The sequence below is a fragment of the Gopherus evgoodei genome, chromosome 2 (genome assembly GCF_007399415.2).
Source record: "Gopherus evgoodei ecotype Sinaloan lineage chromosome 2, rGopEvg1_v1.p, whole genome shotgun sequence".
In the NCBI taxonomy this organism is placed as follows: Eukaryota; Metazoa; Chordata; order Testudines; family Testudinidae; genus Gopherus; species Gopherus evgoodei.
The window spans coordinates 58,634,733-58,657,413 of record NC_044323.1 but is presented as its reverse complement, the minus strand read 5'-3'; the positions used below and the strand labels follow the sequence as shown (position 1 = coordinate 58,657,413).

General features: G+C 43.1%; 1 protein-coding gene across 3 annotated transcripts in view; it reads left to right on the top strand.

Annotated features, from left to right (window-relative positions):
- The first annotated feature begins 12,946 nt into the window (after nucleotides 1-12,946).
- MACC1 (MET transcriptional regulator MACC1) overlaps nucleotides 12,947-22,681 on the top strand; it is a 54,261-nt gene continuing 44,526 nt past the window's right edge. For all 3 annotated transcript variants that reach the window (XM_030549316.1, XM_030549317.1, XM_030549315.1), the window contains exon 1: nucleotides 12,947-13,084. The gene's annotated coding sequence lies outside the window, so the exon portion shown is untranslated. The remainder of the gene's footprint in view (nucleotides 13,085-22,681) is intronic.

Here is a 22,681-nt window from a genome sequence, read left to right as displayed (position 1 = left end):
ATGGTTCAATTTCTCCTACCACAGGCCACTTTTCCATCACTCCATGTGCAAACAAACTACCTGGACAAGCAGTGACTTTTCCACATGCTGCAGTGGGTTGCTTAAGGCTTGTTCACCTTTTTTTACCTGCCAATATCAATGTACCACCTGTCTCCTCCTGCATATGGGGCAGGAAAAGAACCGTGTGGAGATTGTCAGAGATCAACCTCACTACATTCTATATATGCAAATGGCTGCATACCAGAATTACTTCATCCTGAGGCCAAGAGAAACAACTGTTGCCCAGTAACTTCACATGATGCAGTATGTCTGAACTGTATGGGCCAGAACTTGTCCTCTCAGATACCTTAGTTACTTTCACTGACTTTAAAAAGCAGTAATAATGTGGACTTAGCCACCTGTCCCACCAGCTCGGTCACATAGGGATTTGCATACTCTGTCCTTATATAGTCTTATTTGTTATATGCTTGCTGCAGGTTTTCTTCCAGTGTTTGGGAAATCGTGTTTTAAGAAATACTAAAAGCCCATCCCTTCTCCCTCAAATGTAACAGGTAAAACTCAAACCACAGGCAAGCACAAAATTGACAGAAAACCTCACAAGCACACATTACTTTCTTCTTACTAGATCCAGATGTGGAACAAAGTGGGCCCTTGCAGAGAGTGTGCACATCTCCTCCTGCCTGTGAAGCTCTTCCACAGACAGATGTGCAAATGGAGAGTTATATCACGCCCTACTTTCCTGACAGAGCAGTACTGCCAGCAATTGTGTCCATTTGCAGCAATTACACCAGATTTAGGATACGCAAAGGATCAGCAACACTCACTGGAGTCACATGATACAAACAATATTTCAATTTTCAGTTTAATATATTACAGATTAATGAGTCTCCTTTGTGAATCCTATTGGAAGTTTAACCTTTAACAGGTGGATTGCTATTATTTTCAGGATTGCAACACTTTCTACCTAGGACAAGCAGTTGATACAACTGAGACATACACTTTGTTGTTTAAATCTGTGTTCAGAAAAACACTGAAGCATAAAGTTAAAAAATTAAGTCGGATGTTTCCAACCCTATACAGCAAAGCATGTAAGCACATGATTAGCTTTAAACACGTGATTAAATTGCATTGACTTCAAAGGGATTTAAGCATGCTCCTAAGTGCTTCTCTGATTCAGGGTCTTAATTTCAACATCTAAATTCGTACATAGTTTAAATGTATTCTTATCAAAGGAACTCTCTTTTTTTCTTTACACTGTTACTGCACCCGTAGGTATACTCATTCAAGGTAAATAATGTGCCTTGCTTTATGTAACTAGTGCAGTTGTAAAAAGAGCAAGATAAGAAAAAGAGGATCAGATTCACAATTCTGCACTTAAGACCTCTGTTAAAGGCACAGAATAATTCAATTAATTACTTTATTGATATGAATATGATTGAATGATCTAGGAAAGTAAACAAGAAGTGTAACTGAATTCTGAGTATTTCATCTATGAAACTGTCTATATTATCAAAACAAATTTATATCAGCTCTGTTCAGGGGCGGCTCTAGGGATTTTGCTGCCCCAAGCACGGCAGGCAGGCTGCCTCCAGTGGTTTGCCTGTGGAGGGTCCGCTGGTCCCGCCTGGTCCACCGAAGCCGCGGGACCAGTGGTCCCTCCGCAGGCAAGCCACCGGAGGCAGCCTGCCTGCCACCCTTGTGGCGCCGGCAGAGTGCCCCCAACGGCTTGCTGCCCCAAGCATGCGCTTGGCGTGCTGGGGCCTGGAGCTGCCCCTGGCTCTGTTCTACAGATTCATGCTAGCTTTGCACAGAACTGAATAAATCTTTTTCATGCCATAGACATTTGTAATGGGATCTACAAACCCCACACTGAGGGTAGACAGAAGGGGGAGGAAAGCCTTACATGTTTACAAGCAAGCAGCTTGACCCCACCCCCACGCAGCTGCCAGAGCTGCCAATCATAGAGGCAGGCACCCATAGTTGCAGCCAATAGAGGAAACAAGCCCTGCTATAAAGAGGACAGTGCAGAGAAGGAAAGGAAGGCAGAAAGGTCTTAGACAGCAAAAGGCAACATCCTTGCTCCAGACTGCCTCCACGAACACAGCCAAGAGGCTGAAGCAGACTGCTAGACTTAATTAGAGATGAGGGTCCAAGAACTGCCTTGACCCAAGGTAAACTACGGAGGGCCAATCAGGAGCAGCAGAGACCCCTCAAAAGGCCACACCCGAGCCAGTGATACAATATTTAAACCGTTTGTTCTATTTTCAGTTGAAGCTGACATTTGAAAGGGCAACTCCTTATAGTTCCTTATCTTAAGCACCTACATGGTAAATATGACTAATGAATAGTTAAGGTGGTAGGCACATACCTGTGCAGAAAAAAAAATGTAATGGACAGATTATTCTCTCATTTATACAGATAGAGCTCTGGTATAATTCCATTTACCTCTGTTGAGTAAACACACATTAGTGTAACTGACAGCAAAATCTGGCCAAGTGATGACAAGAAGAAACTGGAAGTCAGCACTCAACTTCCGCCCTCAGCTTCACCAATGATTTGTTGTAGGGCAAGTTACTTAGGCCCCAGTTCAGCAAAGCAATTAAACTTGAACGTGTAAGTGGAGTTAAAGTGAAGCAGAAGCTTAAATGCTTGGCTGAACACGGCCTTAGCCTTTCGCATGCCTTGTTTTACCCACCTGTAAAATGAACAGTTATACTTACCTATTTTATTGGAATGTTGTGATTCATTGTTCGTAATCAGCTTTGACAGCCTCAGAATAAAGACACCATATCAAAGCACAAGTTATTTTTTCATAGCTCTAGATATTATAATTGTGCTGTGATTTATGTAAATTTAGGAAAAGTTTGTAGAACCTGGTGGAAAGTTATAATATGAAAGTACTGTGTTTTTTCAGAATTTTACTTTTATTGCTCAAAAAGAAATAAATAAAACTCCAGCTGATAAATACATGTTGTTTGCTTTCTATTATTTTGAACAAGCAAAGCAATTAGTCATTTACACAGCAAGGGCAATTTTTAATAGACATGAACACAGCAATTAAACATCTGTGGCTGGCCCAGGTCAGTTGACTTGGGTTTGCAGGCCTCAGGCTGTGTGCTATAAAATTGTGGTGGAGTTTTTGGACTCTGACTGGAACCCAAGCTCTAGGGCACTCGACTCTCGCAGGGTCCCAGAGCTTGAGCTCAAGCCTGAGCCAGAATGTCTACATTGTAATTTTACAGTCCCACAGCCTGAGCCCTAGCCTGAGCCCTGTAAACCCAAGTCAGCTGACCTGCGTCTTTTATATCCTTGTAAACATACCTACTGATGTCAATGACCCAGGTTTTCTAAACAACTCTGGGGCAGATTTTCAAGGACTCAGTTCTCATTTAGGCACTTAAACAAGTGGCCCATTGTGACACTTACAGCCAGATTTTCAAAAGAGCTCAGCACTGTAGTTGTTGAAAATCTGGCCCAATTTAACTATTCACATGGTGAAAGTTAGGTACAAGTTTACATACCTTGCTGAATCAAGGCTTCAGTCTGGAGCAATTCCATTTATTTCAGTGGAGTCACTTTGGATTTGCAATGAGATCAGATACTGGTTCCTAATTTCTACTAAAAACTGCCCTTGCAGATAGTTTGTTTGAAAAGGAAAAAGAGACTTTTTCCTGATTTATTTTTAAATAAATTGAAATGTAATCGCCTCTCCAAACAGCTTTCTAATCATCTGCTCTTTTCTAGCAGTATGCATTTGGGAACAATGGACTAATTATATCTGGAAGTATAGTATCAGAAGATAATCCAAGAGACAACAGGGCTGAGAACAGCACAGCACCTTTTGCTTCACTGGACAACTGCTATTTTAAGAGGAGAAATTCCTGGCTCAAGTCCCATTCTTTGGCTCAACGTTCTTGACAGCTGAATGTTTTTACTGTGGCACAAAAGAGCACTTGTGGTGGCGATATGTAATAAAAATGAATCACTTTCTTATAATTAAGACAAGGGAGTTAGTGAGAAAGTAGGTGAAAAACAGAGTCTATCTGTGACAAGAGCTGCTATACTTATGTAACACTGACAGAAACTGGTCATTGGCAGGTGGGCTTGAACCGGGGACATCTGAAGCTTAGTGCACAAGCCTCTACCACATGAACTAAAAGCCAACTTGCTGTTAGCTACGGCTGTAGAGCAGACTCATTTCACTCTCCCTCTTTAAGTGCTCTCATCCCAGCAGATGGGACAGAACACCACAACCAGACCGTGTGGGGGTTAAATACTTCCTCTAGCGGAGGAAGCACAACCCAAGCTTCAGAGTCTTCCCAGTTGAAATCCTGGACAGCCCCCATTTGTAACACCAGCAAACCCCAGTCGTCGGTGGGCAGGATCGAACAGGGGACCTCTGGAGCTTACTGCATGAGCCAAAAGCCAACTGACTGTTAGCTAAGGCTGTAGAGCAGACTCATTTAATGCTCTTGCTTTAAGTGGTCTCAGTGCCACTAGACGGCACAGGACAACACACCCAGATGGTGTGTGGTTTACACTTGGGGCCAATCTAACACTAAGAATTGGGACCCCACTGTCAACTCTTCCTTCATTCCATTGGCATCTCCGTGAGCCTTTGCTCACCACAGTCTTTACGGGGAGTGGGCATTTTCCTTGGGCTTTATTGACTAACATGACTGTCAGGGATTTAGATTCCAGAACCTCTTTTTCTTTAAAAAACAACAACAGCAACAACAACAACAAAAATGAGAATATGGAGTAAGCACAAAAAGAAGCAGTTTACTTAACATACCTGGATTTATAATATGTATAAATTAAATTGGCAAGGTGTTCTCAGCTTCAGTTCAAGAAAGGAAACAAAAATACTTTCATATTTCAAAAAGCATTCTCTGGCTCTCACCCCAGGGTCACAGTTCCAACCCCCTCACTGACCTCACTGACCCAAAAAAGAAAGAATTTTTTCAGTGTTCAGAGATCTCATTTTCCCTCATCTCCTCACTCTGGTTCTATGCCTCCTATAATTTAAGAAAGATATCCCCTATTTATTCTCCAAACCAGTTTTCCAGTTACCTACCCCTATAGAAGTGTTAGACTTGCTGCTCCTCTCAAAGGCTCTGTCTTCACCGGAAAAAAGGTGTGCTCTTGCCTTGAGAAAGCTAACATGTAACTGATATAGTAAGAATCCCAATGCAGACAAATGGATCACAAAACCAATGATATATCTGACATACATCAATGATATTTTCATCCTTTGGACAGATGACCTAAACTCCCTCATAGATTTCCACCATAACTTCAGCAACGCCATCCATCCATCAAATTTTGTCTGGGGCACTCCTACACCAGCATCAACTTCCTTGACACCATGATCAGCTTCAACAATGGAACCCTACAGACTATTATATACAAGAAACTGATGGATCACCACATTTACTTTCATAGATCCAGTAAACACCCTAAACACAATAAAAAATCTGTTATCTACAGCTGGGCCCTCAGATATCATAGAGTATGCTCTGAGGAAAAAGTCCGGATATACACCTTAACACACTCAAAACCACCTTCACCAAACAAGGACACTCTACCAAAGAAGCGGATTGCATTATGGAAGGGACTACCAAAATATCCTGAGAGAAGCTACTTCAATACAGGAAAGAAACCCCTCCCCTCTTATTGTCATCTACCACCCGACACTGGAACCCATATGGGTTATCATCAAACAATTATAACCCATTCTCAACAGGGACCATATCCTGAAAAAAATCTTTCCTGAACCCCCTCTTCTGGCTTTCTAACAACCCCTGACATCATCAGAAACAAGCAACTTATAGACCAGGACCCACCAACTCAAAACTTAGAATATGTGTTAACTTCTTATGCTAGATAATCTGTTCCACCCTGCATTTAGCTGTGACACTCAGTGTACTTTTCCAGTGCATGTCTAGACTGCAAAATTATGTTGACCTAAGGCATATGGCTGCCACATATTTAAATCATTTGTGTGTGTCCACACTATGCTCCTTGTGTCGGTGGTGCATGGCTTCACCAGAAGTGCTTGTACTCTCTGTACTGAAAGTGTGGGACAACTTCTGAAAGCCAGAAACAGTTGACATAAGCAATGTCTACACTGACACTGCATTGACTTAACTACATTGACAGTGACTTTATGCCTCTCATAGAGGTGGAGTTATTAAGTCAGCGTAGCAGGGCAATTATATTGCTGGAAGTGAAATTTTAATGTAGACACTTACATAGTTGACATTGTGTCACCCTAATTCTGTAGTGTAGACCGGACCCCAGGCATGAAGAAGAGCTCCATGTAACATGAAAGCTTGTCTCTTTCACCAACAGAAGTTGGTCCAATAAAAGATGTTACCTTGCCCACCTTGTCTCTCTAATGAAGACAAGGTAGTTGTAGTTTTCATATGTTAGCAGGTCAAGGTAAACACTAGAGGGAACCTAAGTTTACTTTGACCTGATAACATGTTAAAACTACAACTGACTTGTCTTCACTAGGATTTTACCTCACGTTAGTTACATTAGTTTCATGTTAGGTAACGTATTAATGAAACACCTATTTTTCTAAGTGTTTGTCAAACTCAGGTCTAAGAGATAGCCCATGGAGGATACAACAACCTAAAGCTGTTGACCCAACCATCTTAGTAACTGCATATCAGAGCCTGGTCTGCCCATCAAATAAAGGATTTCTGATAGGCAGAGGTGAAAGAAAGCTGGTATGGTCTGGTCTACCAGTAAGAGCCGGTGCACCGGACTGGCTTCCCCAGGCCAGCAATTTAAAGGGCCTGTGGCTCCTGGCAGTGTCAGGAGCTCCAGGCCCTTTAAATTTCCACCACTGGAGAGGCTTCCGGGGGCCCCAGGGCTTGGGCGGTGATTTAAAGGGCCCGGGGCTCCGCTGGCCCTAAGCTCCGGGGCTCTCAGCCACCTCTGGAGCTGGTAGCTCCAGCAGTGATTTAAAGGGCCCGGGACTCCCAGACACGGCTACCACAGCTAGAGCCCTGGGCCCTTTAAATCTTGGTTTATGACTCTAAATCTTGATTTAAAGGGCCCAAGGATTTAAAGGCCCCACCCCCTCCAATTGAGGCCACACACCCCAGCTCAGGACTCTGGCATACAGGTAAGTCCTTTAAGTTACTTTTACTCCTGGTGATAGTTCATATGCATTATTATTATTATTTAATATCAGGGTTGGAAGGGACCTCAGGAGGTCATCTAGTCCAATCCTGCTCAAAGCAGGACTAATCCCCAGACAAATTTTTGCCCCAAATCCCTAAATGGCCCCCTCAAGCATTGAACTCACAACCCTCAATTTAGCAGGCCAATGCTCAAACTACTGAACTATCCCTCCTCCCCGTGTGGGGGATGGTTGAGGAAGGTAGCTTCAGCTGGGATGGGTGGAGTTTTTCTAAGGCCAGGTCTACACAAGAATATTTTGCCAGTTTAGTAAATGCTATTTAGGAGAGTGATTTTTTGCAACATTTCTATACCAGCAAAAGCCATAGTGTAGATACAGATATAAAAAGTGTTTTTGCCAGTATAGCTTATTTCACTTGGAGACTAATATGACGTATAAGGACTCTCTTGCTGGTATAAACTGCATCTACACTAGAAAACATTTGCTGGTCTAAAGCTGGTTCTGACCTCACTTCTCTTGGTTATTGTTCTTGTTGTCTTGTCCTGTGATTATCATGGCAGTCCATGAAGTTTGAGAATGAATTTGGGAACTCATATCAGGGTCCTTTGAAAGGGCTTCATCCAAGGTGCCGCATCTAAAAAGCTTCACTTTCCTTACAATATTACATTCAAAAATTTGGGCAAGTGTTAAAGCATCTTGCAGAGTGGATATATCTTGGCCCCATCTCCGTGGATTTTCATTCCAGCACTGTGCCCTGTCTGCAGTCTCAAGAAGGTGGATGTTATTTTCCAAGATGCTTTGATATCAATCAGAGGATCTTTAATCTTTTGACCATTTATTTCAGCTAATATTTCCCTTGATAGGGCATCAATATCCTCAACCATTGTCATTCCAGCCTAAGTTTCTGATCTTCCAGTTTTGGCCAGGTCATCAGCTATATCACTTTTATATAGGCTAATATCATGGAATCCATTGAAAAAATCAATTTTTATCTTGTTTTCCCATCCTTCAAGACTCCTTATGAATTGAATTGTTGCCAAGCACTGTCACAGGTAGTTTCATAGATGTAACCAGGCATTCACTTTTGGCTCTGTATTCTTCGTTTTTTCTTAACAAGTTCACAAAGCTGATTGAGGTACAATTAGTCAAAGAAAAGCACAGTTGGTAAATACAGAAGTAGCATATATCATAAGCAAATATAGAGTCAAAGAATGGCTGCTGCTGCATGTGTGCACTTGGCTGGGGAGAGGGCATCTGTATCCTTTTCCTTTTCCACATGAGCAACCGTAATGCAGCTGCTTGCACTCTCCAAGCTTCAAGGGGTTGGCCACCACTGATGGCAGGGCTGCACAAGCCAGAGGCTGTGACTTAGTGCCATCGATTCGCTTCCAATGTGGAATAATTATTTTAGAATAAAGTCACGTTTACTCCAAGATAGAGTGTCCATGTGGGGAGCTATTCCAAAATAGCTATTTTTATGTCGGGCATTTACCCGTGTAGACAAGGCCACAGTGTGCTGCTCATGTCACTCAGGTGCTTCACATGCTTGTTCTGAAAATTCAGGCTATAAGAGCCAGAATTGAGCCCACAGATCCCATTTTGCCCTGAAATCCTCACCCACATCTCCCATTGACGTCAATACACAAAAACATATCTAAGATCTGAATAGAGCCACAGTCTAGCAAACAAAAATGTAGAAATATGCTGCCACATGGATCAGTGAACATCTGCTATTGCTTTGTCTGCATGTGGGTTTTCCCTGTATACAAATGCTGCAGTTAATTAAACAAACACATGAAATCACTTATTAACTATCAACACAATACTTAGCATTCCTAAGAGATAATGATCTAAATCTGCTTTATGGAAGAGTTTTTCTTAGGAAATGAGTCAAACTTTGTGAAAGGCAGTAGTGTCTCATCACTGGGTTTCAAAAGAAAAATGGTCTTGGGGGTGAATAGATTTCAATGTTGTCTGCAAAGAGAAGCTTGACTGGTCAAATCTATTTTTAGAGAGATAATGAAGAATGTGGGTTCTTTTGAAACACATACTGCAGATGCCTGCAATATAAGCTTCCATCGTGTAATAATATAAAAGCACCAGCACATGCAGGCCTTGCACCGGTTTCATAAAAATAAGCATATACCAAGTACTCATTCACTCCTATGCAGAGGGACCACATAAATATATGCACCACAGAAACCCTATTGTGAGACCTTAAGTGGCCCTGAAGTAGTGCATATGCAAGTTTTCTCTGCAGGGGTTAATTTTCACCCCTACTGAACAATTCCAAAACCAGGGGGAAATATGCTCAACAGATATTTACACCTGAGATGTATTTTAATATATTTATTAATAAACTGACAAAATATATACACCAGATTGGTTAAATATTTTGATTCACTTCTGGGGAAAGGAGACTGTTTAATATGAATTGAGGGGCCAATCCAAGGATTCTTCTTACTAGGTAAAACTATCATTGATTTCAATAGCTTTATTTTTTAAAATGTGAGGAAGGACTGAAAAAGTGTCTAAAAATGCCTCTCTAGGGAATGCAACATTTCTGCTCTGGGCCAGTGACCCTGCAGGGAAACCAGGAGTGGTGGGTGAGATGGTAACTGCCTGCCATGCGAAGGCTGTCAGTAAACAGAAACTTTGAAAATCATTCTGAAGGACATAAAAACGGGATGGAGCTTGATTTCAGGAGAACAAAGTCTCCTTTATTGTTCTTAATTATTATTATGGCATCACTAGGCCTTTGCTGAGGTTTGGGCCTCGTGCTAGATTCTGGGCACACACTGCAAAAAACAATCCTTGCCTCAATGAGCTTACAGTCGGAACAGAAAAGACAAACAGTCCCTGCTTCTCCAATGGCTCTGAATAAGCCAGCAGAACTGGCTGGCATTATCTTCCCTCTCCTCCCACTGGCAGTGCCCATCCCCAACTACAAATTCTCTCGGAAGGCCCTTAGGTTGGACCTTTAGAGGGGATGTTGAGGGAAAAAACCCTTTTTATTTCCATAGCAGAGTCTCAGCAGAAGACCAGGCCCTGCCTGGCTGTTTGTGGACATTGTTCTGACCATCCTCCTCATGGGAACAGAGGAGAGCCTTTCCAAGGCCTGCATCATCTGTAAAGTGGGATTTATTAATCAGGAATTCAGAACTAACTCCAACTTAAATCAAACTATGGCTGTAAACTAGAGCTTCTTATTTTCTAGATAGTGGGTTTTAATCAAATGCAAGGAATTAGGCTCAGTACTGGGAGAAATTCTTTGGTCTGTGATATAGAGGAAGTCAAACTGAATGGCCTAATGGTCTCTCCTGGCTATAAAATCCATGGAAAAAAATTAATAAAATACATGGCTGAGCTTATGTAGATCCATAAGGTATTTAGATGCCACCATGATGAATATGATATTGGCAGATTCATTTCCTTCTAGGGCTCTATCTCAGTATGACATTCTGAGTGAATGGGATTGAAAAGGAAATGAGTGAGATTTTAAATGTCTCACTGAAAAATAGGAACATTTTTTTCTTTGCTGGAAGGAGACACTAAATGAGGGAATTACTTTCCCCGAGGGCCAAGTCTTTTGACCCATGTAAGTAGCCCATGAATACAGTGAAATTGGTGCAGCTCTGCTGAGTGGGGAGGGGCAGGACACTAGTGCACACTGTGCACTGTGCAGCTATCACAGACCACTGGAGGGGAACTTGTGGGAGGCAGCATGGTCAGGGGATCTAGATGCAGTTTCACTAGCTAAATCCCTCTCCTCAACTGCTGGTGCAGACTCGTTAGAGGAAGAATGGTTTTGGAAGAAGGCAGTGGACTAGGACACAGAAGATCTGGGTTCAATTTCTGGTTCTGTCAAGAATTCCTGTGTGACATTGGTGAGAAACTATCCATTTGTGTCTCCATTCCCCATCTGTTAAACAGTCAGATTGCTGCCTCTCTCTCACCCCGTTTGTGTCGGGTCTATTTAGATTGTAGATCTTTGCGGCAGGGACTGCTGTGCCTAGTACATGGGGCTGTGATTGCACTAGGTGCTGCTGGAACACAAATAATAATAATAATTCAGGATGAGAGATTTATCTCCTCTCTGACTCATGCCAAGAACCCCCTGTTCAAAGACTATTTCCTTGGGCTCTGGCCAGGTGCAGGATTTGGACCTGAGTGCACTGAAATATGATAAGTACATTCTTCAAACTGCATGGTTGTCTGTTGTAGCCGATGATGGCTTTGGAGCAACACAGGTTGATACATGAATGCCTGTGCATGAAGTTAAATTAGAATACCCAGAGGCAATCTCACTCTCTCAGTTGCCGAAGTCAAAAACCAGTGGCATCAAAGGTTGCATTGACTGGAAACATCATTAAGTGCAATGGACAGCCATTGACATCTTTGTGCCTTGCCAAACCTTGTGTATGCCACCTACCATGGCTGCAGTGCTTTTCCATCTGTTGGACTAAAAGGTCTCCTCTGCCTGGTCTGCCAAAGCACACTAAGTTGGCTGGGGATAGACATTTTCCCTCACTATGGGTGTTTCCCAATGGCTACCCTCAACGTGGGTTAGCCCCCCAATAAACATGTTGTCCTGGAGCGTGGCCACTGCCACATACTAGCAGCTAATTGGAGCCACAGGTGAGAGCTGGGTGTGAAGTGAGGACTAATGAAAGAAAACCACTTAAGCGTGTGACTTCTCCGACTTCCAGTGGCACAACCTCTTCTTCTCAACCCCATCACCCCAAGTTCTTCCAACCAGAGTGTGTGAAGAACTGATTTTTCAGTTTGGTATCAATTAAATAATATAAATTAATTTTGGGAAAACCCAACAAAGAATTTGTTTTAGAAATTTTTGGCAAATCAAAATAGATTGTTTCTGATTAAATAAAATGTGTTTTGGTTGCAAGCTTTGCTTACATTAAGATTTTTTTAACTAGAAGGCTTAAGGAAATTTTGAAATGAAAAGTCATTGCAAATTGAAATATCAAAACATTTTATTCTTTAAGAATTTTTGTTTTTTGTGACAAATAATGTGGCAAAATCACACAAATGTGTTAAATGTTGCAGTGCTGACAAATGTGCATCTTTTATTGAAAGGAATTTCAACTGAAAAATTTCACTCATCTCCACGTCTAATAAAGGCTTCATATATTAATTTGTTGCGATGATTAAGAAAACTGCATGAACTTTTAATCTTGGAATCTTTTAGTCTGTTTTGTCAAGAAACATGGGGTCAGAAAGGCTGTTCTCTTTCCTGGAATATATTTCTGTATTTCCGCCTCAGTTGATGACTAAAGGTTTTGGAGCCACCCCTAGCTGAGCTCATTCAGTAGCTGAGATTGTGTCTCTCGCACAGATAGACGCAGAAGGAGTTATGCAGGTTTGTGCTATTTTGGATGTTGTATTATTTACTTTGAAGTTAATTGTTTTAAAATTCAACACTAGAGATTTATCTCAACACTCCCTTTATCTGCCCCTTCCAGAGAGCTCTATATATCTTCAGCATGGCACAGAAGAATACACAGAAAGTCTTCCAAATGCACAAACTGAGCATATGTTACTTTCCCTTTTCCACTTACTTCTTTCTCTCCCTCCCTAAGGTGAAACTCCAGCAGCCAGACCTGCTCTCCTGGTTTCAGGTATAATCAGAAATAAACTGAAAGCAATTATGGGTAATGTAGTTTCTGCTGTCCCCATAACCTGTTTAAACAGGTGGTGCTAAGCAGCAGAAGGACTGCAAGTCCCAGAAGGCGTTGCTCACAAGCCCTGAGAGACACAAGGTGTGTGCAGTTCAGCTAACCTAACCCTGTTGTAGTGACATTCTTCAAAGCCAGCACGGAAATGGGCGCACTTTATTCATTGCAAACCTCCATAACAATGTCATAATTTGGACCTGAATGAAAGCAGTTGCTGCTTGTTTCCATAACAGTAAGTGTTTTGCTTTTTCTAAAAAAAAATTAACGTTGTTATTGTTATTTCTATTTAAATGCGGTGAGGTGCTTGGATATTAGGGTGGGAAGAGACTGAGAACCTAGAAAGACACTTGAAAATATTGGGGGAAGATGATGCAATTTCATAAACCAGTGTGTTATAGGAGACTGTTCTGCCTTCATGAATCCAATGGAGTAAAGTCATTACTCATTTGTTAGCCTTTTAATGGTCATAGCCAAAGTCCACTGGAGTCAATGGAAAGACTCCTGTTGGCTTCAATAGGCTTTGGATTAGAAGTGGTTTTCCAACTTTTTGTATTGGTGACTGCTTTCACACAGCAAGCCTCTAAGTGTTAACTCCCATATAAATTAAAAATGGGGTAGTGGTGAGGATTTAATTTAAGGGGGGGCTCAGGACTGTCAGCCCCACAGAACTGACAGTTTGCAACCCCCCACGTAACCACCTCTCCCCCGTTTGAGAACCCTTAGTTACAAATCTGAGTCAAAGAATCATCCCAGAATCACACTGATTAGAAACAAAACAAAATCTCAGAGGCTAAAAGGACGGCAGTAAAGAAAATGTATAGATATGAACATTAAGGAAAGGAAAAAAGCTAAAATATCCTAAATATCCTCAAGAGTAAAGAAGGAAAACACTGACAGAAAATGAAAGGATATTTGCATAACTAAAACATTATGAGTAGAGCTGGCCAAAGTTTCTGATTTCAATGAAAAACTGGGTGGGGGGGATATATCTATTTTTCCATAAAACATTTTGACCAACTATAGAATCTGTCAAAAATTAATAACAAAATTTGAAACTTTGAATTTTGGTGAAAATACTAAATAATATGAACAATTTTATTTTTTTGTTTTGACCAGCTTTCATTATGAAATATTGAACAGCAATATGCACTTTGCCTCTCAAATATTTCTAGAACTAAATACCCTATCTTTAGTGGATTTTAGGAAGATAGTCTGATATCTAATATCTAGTCCTTCACAATAGCCAGTGACAGATACTCCTCTGGAAGGTGTAAAACTCTCATGTTCTACCGAATTGTACAGCATTGCACCATGGGGGAAGCATTGGGGGGAGTTTATGGGGATGCTATGAGCTGGTAATCATTTTGCTTTAGGGCATAAAATACTATTTCCCTGAGCAACATTAAAAAATGGACTGGCACTGGCATTGTGGGTATTTACCACAGTGATATCCTGTGGCACTGTGTTAACGAGGCTAATTATATATTGGATTCAAAGTCCTATTATCTATTTAAATATGTTGTCTTTTAAAGTTTAATGTTCTATTGTCCTTTATTAATGGAATGGTAAATGGGAGCATTTGACCGACTTTTTACTCTGCCATTCACATGTCTGTATAATTCTCTGTCATATCTCCTCTCCTTTTTCCACACCAAATAGTAGTTCAAATTCCCAGAAGGAGTACATTGGCTCCTCCTGGTATAAATTCTTGCATTGATCTCTGTGGTCAAACCTCCACCCTTGAACTTCAAGGGTCCACAGGGTGGGGAAATATAAGGAGCTCACCCAGTAACAAAAAATGGATGTCACTGACTGAAAAGACGCTTGATCAGGCCTGAGCAGTCAGCCAGTCCACCTAGTCAGCAGCTCTGCAGAGAATTTTCCATCAGCAGAGTTCTTGTGGAGCACCAGTAGGAATTCAAGCTATTTCCTATAATGGATAACACAGAGGGAGGAGGGAAAAAGACAACTTCCACCCCCCACACACTCCCAGAGTGGATCTCCCTTGAGATGCATGGAGCTCTTACTGTCATGATTAAGGCTACAAGTATGTCACAGAGGTCATGGATCCCCCACAGCTCCCAGCCCTGCAGGGCATGGGGGATACACTCTCCCAGCCTGACAGCTCCCACTCTGCAGGGCTGGGGGGATCCTCCAGAGCTCTCTAGCCCGACCCCATAGATCCCAGCTCCAGCGGGGGACCCCTGAGCTCCTAGCCCTGCAGAGCAGCTAGAGATCAACCCCCAGCTCCTAGCCCTGCCATCAGGTGTCCCTTCCAGCCACTGGGTAGGAGCGGGGGGCTGCAGCTCTCTGCCGTTGCATGCTGTGGGGCAGGGTGCTGGACCCTCTTTCCTCCCCATTTTGTTTTTAGTAAAAGTCAAGACAGGTCACGGCTTCTGTTAATTTCTGTTTATTGCTCGTGATCTGTCCACAACTTTTATTATGAACATTATGACAAAATTGTAGCCTTAGTCATGAGGATCTGTGCACATCTCTTTAAAATATCTCCTGATATGGAAACCCCCTTCCCTTCGCTCTCATCCTTTTCCTTATATGCCTCTGTATGTTTTCTACTTTGGCTGTGCATTTTCTGAAGTGTCCTTCCCAGAAACTGAACTCTATAGTGAAATAGGGCTATACATCAATTTGTCTACAGTAATGGCTCTAATATATTTTTCCTTATTATTTTTTGTCCACTTTCTAATACAGCCTAACATCTTATTCACTTGCACATTGAGCAAATACCCTCATTAAATTGCTCATAATGATGTTTTGACATTTTCTGAGACATTACAGTTCATTCAGAATCCATTGGTGTGTATCAGTAATTTAATTTGTCGCTTTCAAAAGTGCCTTTTCAAGCACTTATCTGCTGTGAATTTAATCTTCTGTGTTCCCCAGTTACCTAGTTGTGTTAGGCCCTTCTGAATTACTCACCTCTTTTTGAGCTTTAATTAACCTAAATAATTTGAGTCATCATTAAATATGGCCATCTCACTTTTCTCCTCCTCTTCCAGAGTTTAAAAGTATATGCACATTATGAATAGATATAGATACATCGAGTAACAAGCCCAGGTGCTGGGGCACTCTACTGTAAATAGAATTTCTTAAGATAAAACAAGGCCCAGAATCATTAAATGTCAGGAGTTTCCCCAAAATATCACTCCACTATAGGATCCTCTTAAAACACAAGGGGCTGAATTCTCAGGTGAGCTGGAACAGGTCCCACCTCTCACATCCAGGATTTTAGGAGGAACTGAGGTCTGGATCAGCCCCTGGCACAAGTGGGAGCAGACTTGGGGCTGCTCCAAGCTGCATCAGCATGTAATGGCTCCAAAGGACCTGTTTTGCTGGCAGAGACTGCCTGAACATAGCATGTTCAGCCTCAGCCCCTCCTACCCTGTATATTGGGATGGAGGACATAGTTGACTATGCTGGCTCTATGCTAGCCTAAGGATATGTCTACATTGCAATTAGACACCCGCAGTGGGCCCATGCCAGCTGGTTCAGGTGTAGGCATTCAGGCTCAGGCTGCAGCCTGAGCTCTAGGACCCTCCCACCTCACAGGCTCCCAGGGTTAATTGCAGTGTAGACATACCCTAAGATTCCCCAGTAATAGGCCTGAGACATTTTCAGCTTTAACTCCAGTGGCATAAATGAGGCCCAGAACAGGCCGGCTTCCTGATTCCAAAATCTACCACCCTCTAGCTTCCAGATAGCTCCAATCCAACTGCCAACCCCCTAGTTTCTGCCTAGCTCCTCTCTAGCCCCAATCAAACCCCTTCCTGCTCCTCCTGATCCCCAGGTCATGCCTAGCTACCTCATAGTCCTAATCCAGCTGTCCCATTCACCTGCTCCCACATAGCTTCCCACCAGCTCCCCCTGCGCCTCCCTTAGCCCTCTTTAGTTCTGCTCTAGCTGCCTCAGCCCCCCTCTAGTCCCCTTCTGTCCAACCTTCATCTCCCCCAACCCCAGTTTAATCACCTCCCCAGGCTCTTTTAACTCCCCTCCTGCTCCCTTATTACCCTGATCCACCCCACTCAGCCTTGTTTCAGGCCCCTGCAGGCCCTCCCTCAGTTCCCTGTCGATCCCCTCCAGCTCTGCTTGCATCCCTATTCCCCCAGCTCTGGACCAAACCTCCACCAAGCTCCACTCCAACTCCCTTCCCTGACTTTGAACAGCTCTGATCCAGATCCCCAGCTCTGCCCAGTTCTGTTCCAATCCCCTAATCACCCAGCTCTGATTTAGTCCCCTCAAATTGCCCCTCTGCCAACCCCCCACCAATGCAAAGCAGCTGATACTTTTACCTTGTGCTGCATCTCTATGGATGCCTCTGTGTCCAGGTTGTCTCCCACTCCTGCTCATCCCCCATTGCTGTGATCCCCCAGATGCATTCTCTGTGCATCCTTGCCAGCAGCTCATGTCCAGGGCCAATGGTGGTCCTGGATGGAGGTGCGCCCCATTCTCAGCCTTCCCCTTCACTGATTGTTCCCTACTCTCTGGTGATCTAAGAGGTGCTGAAAGCCTGAGTTTTTGCCTATCTATAATTGAGAATTCCTCTTGCCTTTGTAATATCCATTTTACAGTGATCTGCCACTTCACTTGTGTTCTTCAGTTTTATTTTATAGTTTTTAAAATATTGAACCTTTTTTTAGTTCTCATGTATCCCTCGCTACTGAGGTATCCAAACATCTAATAAGCTTTAATGTACTTATCCTCACAACATCACTGTGAGGGAGGGAAATGCTATCATCCCCATTTTATCCTGAGAGCAGGGGTAAAATGGAGATGGACTCAGGAGATTTCGGGTCAATCCCTGGCTCTGACACAAACTTTCTGGGTGACTCTGGGCAAGGTATTTAATCTCTGCATGCCTCAGTCCCAGGGAGTACATGGGCATATAACACTTCCCTGCCTCCAAAGGAAGACGAGGGTGAATTCATTAATGTTTGTGAGAGGCTCAGGCACTTCAGTGATAGGAGTCTAATAAATATTTACAAAGATACATTATCTACGCTGCCTTGGTTTCCTCAGACTCTGAACAGGAAGGGACCATTTTAAGTTAAATTTGTGTATTATCTTTTAGCTCAAACTGTAAACAACAGTGCCTGTCCACTAGGAACTGTATTGAGGCAACCCACTCATTTCATAGACCACAGAACAGCTCTTACAACAGTGTTATCATTTAACACTTGGAAAAGCACTATATACACATGAAAATTATTAGCATTACCATATTATTAATTCAACTTTGGGTCACTATTGATATGGGCTAGAATCAACCCTCTTTCTACCAGTGAAAAGCTCTATGTCCTCGTGACAGCCCCCGACTCTCCCAATACCAAACCTTTGGATATTTTTCAAGGGCAATACATTTATATAAGCATTCCAGCATCAGCAGCGCTGAAGCCTGCACAAGATTATATAATTAAGGGGAAACAGTTTCACCTATGGACTAATAATTTAGAGAAAAATTGTCAAGGAGTGCTTTTTTAAAAAAAATACATGATCTCCTCCAACACCAAACATCTGAGCATGACAGAGGAGCAGGGTGGCTGAACTCATCACAATACGTGCATCTATACCCAATGATCCATTAGTCCAAATTTAATAGTATTTCTCTAAAGGCAGTTGTTGGACAAGACTTGGAGTCTAGAATCCTCTATTTTATTCACAGAAACTGGTACAGTTCAGATAGCGCAAGCTGCCCGACCACATCCAAGAATCAAAGTTCAGTGATCTGAAGGAGAACAGATTTAGTCTCTATGCTCAGTCAATCCTCCTCCTCCCTACTGAGATTATTGAGTCTGTTTTTTTAATGTAGACTCCTGACCTGGATTGGTGACCTGTTAGAAATGAGTTAGCGGTCTCAGACAGCCATCACATTGAAACTGAAGTCAAGCAGCCAGACAGATGTGAAAACCTCATTTCCAATTTTCCAGTCCACTCACACAGTTACTCTAATAGAAGAGCTTTACAGCCACATAATAGGAAACAAGTTCAGATTTTAATCTATTTAAAAAAATACCACCTAGCCTCCTACAGTCAGAGGTGAAAGTAAGCTGGTACGGGCCGGTACGGAGGACTGGTAAGAAAAGGAGACTGACTGAGGGAGGGAGAGAGAAGCTTGCTCCCTGCATAAGAATAGTTTAAACTCAGCTGTACCCTGATGGTACAGCCACCAGGGCTAGGTTTCTGGCATCCTTGTTAATTTCACTCACAGTAGCTGTGGGGAGGGGGTCGAGGGGAAGGTGTGTTTGACCATGGCAGGGGCAGTCCTTTTCTGCCCCCGGGATGAGGGAATCTCTCCAATACTAACATACACAACAAATACAAGCATTTGGCTGCACAGCTTATATCCAGAGCTAATAAAAGCAGGTGCAAGGGGAAAACTCACTGTCACATTGGTTTCTTGGCTTCTCCCTCCCCCTCCTCCAGCCAGGCTGCAGACAAGGCTCTGCATTCCTCCTCCCCCCGTTCCCAGCAGGGGTTCTCCTCTAGGTTATAGCTTGCAATAGGCACACTGGCTGAGATGCCTGCTGCTGCTGCCTGCAAAAGAACAGCTCAGTTGTTCCCTGTGCAGTTCAGTGCCCAGAGTTAGGAGCTGTTTCTGGCATCCTTGTTAATTTCACTCCCAGTTGTTGGGTGTGTGTGACCATGGCAGGGGAAGTTCTTTTCTGCCCCTGGGATGAGGGGATCTCCTAAACACAATCCAATTCAGGAACCATTTCCAATTTCAAATCTATCCCATTCCCTCCCCAGCAGAGGATCATGGTTGTGATGTCCAAACTGCTTGCAGATCCTCTTTGAAATGTTACTGTTTTAAAAAAACAAAAAACAAAAAACATGGAGAACATGGTAGAAAGATGTGTCATGATGATTAGGGTTTATTTTGGGCAAAGCAATTTTGCTAAAGCAACTAAAGATTCACAGGGAAAGCAAATAGCCCCCATAGACAAAACCACAAAGGGATTGGAGGGGAAAACTGAATATTCAGGGAAATTATTGTGCCTCCTTTGAAAGACATAGTAGTTTTCATTCCAATCCACTCTCTTTATATATTGATTTAAACACCTGAAATGTCCTTAGGACATCGGGTGCAATCTCAGATCTCTTTTTGTTTTGTCCTGCCTGCAGAGTACAGAGGCTGAAATTGACAAAACTTTCTCTAAATATCTTGTATATTTCATGAAGGCTATTCCAGTTGTCCTTCATTCACCCCTGACTTCCCCCCATCCCCGCCCCCTTTCCCTCCATGGCTGGCTGGCTGTGGTTTTTGCCTTGGTTACTTACTCTTTGGCAGACCTTGCCCAGTGGCACCTGCTGGCTCTCTGCAGGCAGCAGCCCACAGGGGCCGGTTGCTGGGGTCACTGCTGGTCGGTGACAGGCTGCAGCTGCATTGTTTGTGACACATTCATACACATACACATACATACAGTCAGAGGTGAAAGTAAGCTGGTCGGTCCGGCGTACCGGCAAGAGCCAGTACGCCGTGCTGGACTGCATTGACTTCCATGGTGGGGATTGAAAGGGCTCTGGGCTGCCTGCGGCTGTGAGCAGCCCTGAGCCCTTTAAATCCTGGCCACGGCTGAGATTTAAAGGGCTCAGAGCCCCAGAGCCCTTTGAATTCCTGCTGCAGCTGGGATTTAAAGGGCTCAGAGCTCCCCGCAGCTGCGGGCAGCTCAGAGCTCTTTGAATCCCAGCCACGGCTCTGGCGGCTTGGCTGGGGCCAGGATTTAAAGGGCTCCGGGCTTCCCTCAGCGGCAGGAGCTCTGGGCCCTTTAAATCCCTGCCCCAGCCCACAAAGCTCGGGGTTCCCCCTGGCGGCCAGAACCCCAGGCCCTTTAATTTGCCTCTGAGCCCTGGGAGGCTCCCAGCCACCTCTGCAGCGGGGCGACCCTGGTTGATTTAAAGGTCCTGGGTCTCCCAGCCACAGCTGGTACCCCAAGGCCTTTAAATCTTGAGAGGCCACGCCTCTTCTGGATGAGGCCACACCACTCAGGACTCTGGCAATGGGACAATTATGCTTTCGTTGAGGGTGTTTCCAGTTTCTTTTGGGCAGTTGAGGGTTGCCCGCACCTTTAAATGAGCTTTGGTATGGCTGCTGGCTAAATTCAGGCAGAAGAGCCTAGCTAACCTGGAAGGGGATAAGGCATTTCCTCTGTAAATCTATTCCCTGGAGTTCCCCTATGTAGTGACTACCATTTCCAGTGAAGCCACAGCCCTGTGGGTACTAGGGAATGCTAAATTCTGTATTCAATTTGCATGCCAATGGGAGGCACTCTTTTCTTAAAGAGTAAACTTTTGAATCATATTTAGATTCCACTGGCCACACCTTAAAAATCAATCCTTTATTTCAAAGGGAGTTTTGAGACCCACAGAATGACAACCAATTTATGGCTGAACCAACCTCTTTGATCGGGAAGTTCCATATCCAGTATCAAATACACTTTTACAAGCCACAAGGAATTCTCTTTAGTACAGGTTTCTTTTCTGTATGCTGCATTTTGCCTGACGCAAACAAGCAACCAGCAGGTTTAAGCTGAATTCTTTATTCAAGCAAATGCATAAATGCACAGATCCACCATCTTGATTGATTTGTCACTCCAATTCCCTTCCCCAAGCTCCAGCTAATGTTTTCAAGCACATATTGTATCTATTGAGTCCTGCTCTATTCAAGTAGCACTGGCTATCTTCTTACAGAGTGTCAAACACTGCAGAATTTAGATGCCATACAATAGATATGTATGATACAAAGCAACATGATTGTAGGTTTGCTTTTAAAAACTGTCCATCTTATTGTATTTTTAATCAGTAATACTCAAAGTGCTTTACAAATTGGATTTGTTTGCTAACTTGCACTGAAAATATTTTGAATTTCTAAAAGATTGATTAGCAGTATTATGAGTGATAGTACAAATATGCTGGATAATATTCTCCATGGGATGTAATACGTAACAGCTCACCTAGACATGAATCATATGAGAATTTGGAAGGCACTTCCAGGTTTTAAAAAAATGAAGTCATTTTAAAAAATAAGTTTCCCAGTGATAACCGCATGGGAAGTAGCATTTTCGCTGATCCATTAGTCAAGTGCACGTGTGTTTGCTTCTATTCATTTTTTGGCAAAGCCTGTGCTAAGGCAGGGGGAGTTTTTGATGTAGCAAAAGGCTGGTTCTATTACAAAACAATATTGTTTTGAGTTTCCAGCTGATGCAATAGACTTAAGTTTAGTTTAGCCTGCAAGTAATTGCCTGCTTTGGTAGACGTAGCATTGCCTGCAAGTAATTGCCTGCACAATGCTAAACGTAGCATTGTGCCCATGGCAGTGAAGGTGGCAGCTTAAGCTAGCCATCTGAATGTGTACCCTGGGTGTGAGGCGGGACTGTAGTGGGACAGCTAGTCCAAGACACCTCCCACACCAGTAGGCACAGTGCTATTATTAGCAGGCTAGCTCAAGTAAAGTTGGGGCATGTACATCTCCCAGAGCTGGGAATTACATCTGTCAGTTGCCATGTAGGTACACCCTAAGACACAGTCCTGGCCTCAGTGAGTCTGCAATCTGCATGGATGAAAAGGAATTTTCTTCCACAGCACATTGGTAGGACTTGGGGGTGACGAGTTGGGAGAAGGTGCTAAATAGTGTTATGCCTTTCTCTCTAGGCAGGCAAATCTGTCAAGAGAGATTAACTATTAGTAGCTCAGAACTATGTAGATGTACCATTTGTATATGTTTGTACAGGCCCTGATCCTGGTAGGAATGTTGTTCTTGGGGTTAAAGTACTGGACTTGGACTCAAGAGAGCTGTGCTCCATTCTTAGCTCAGCCA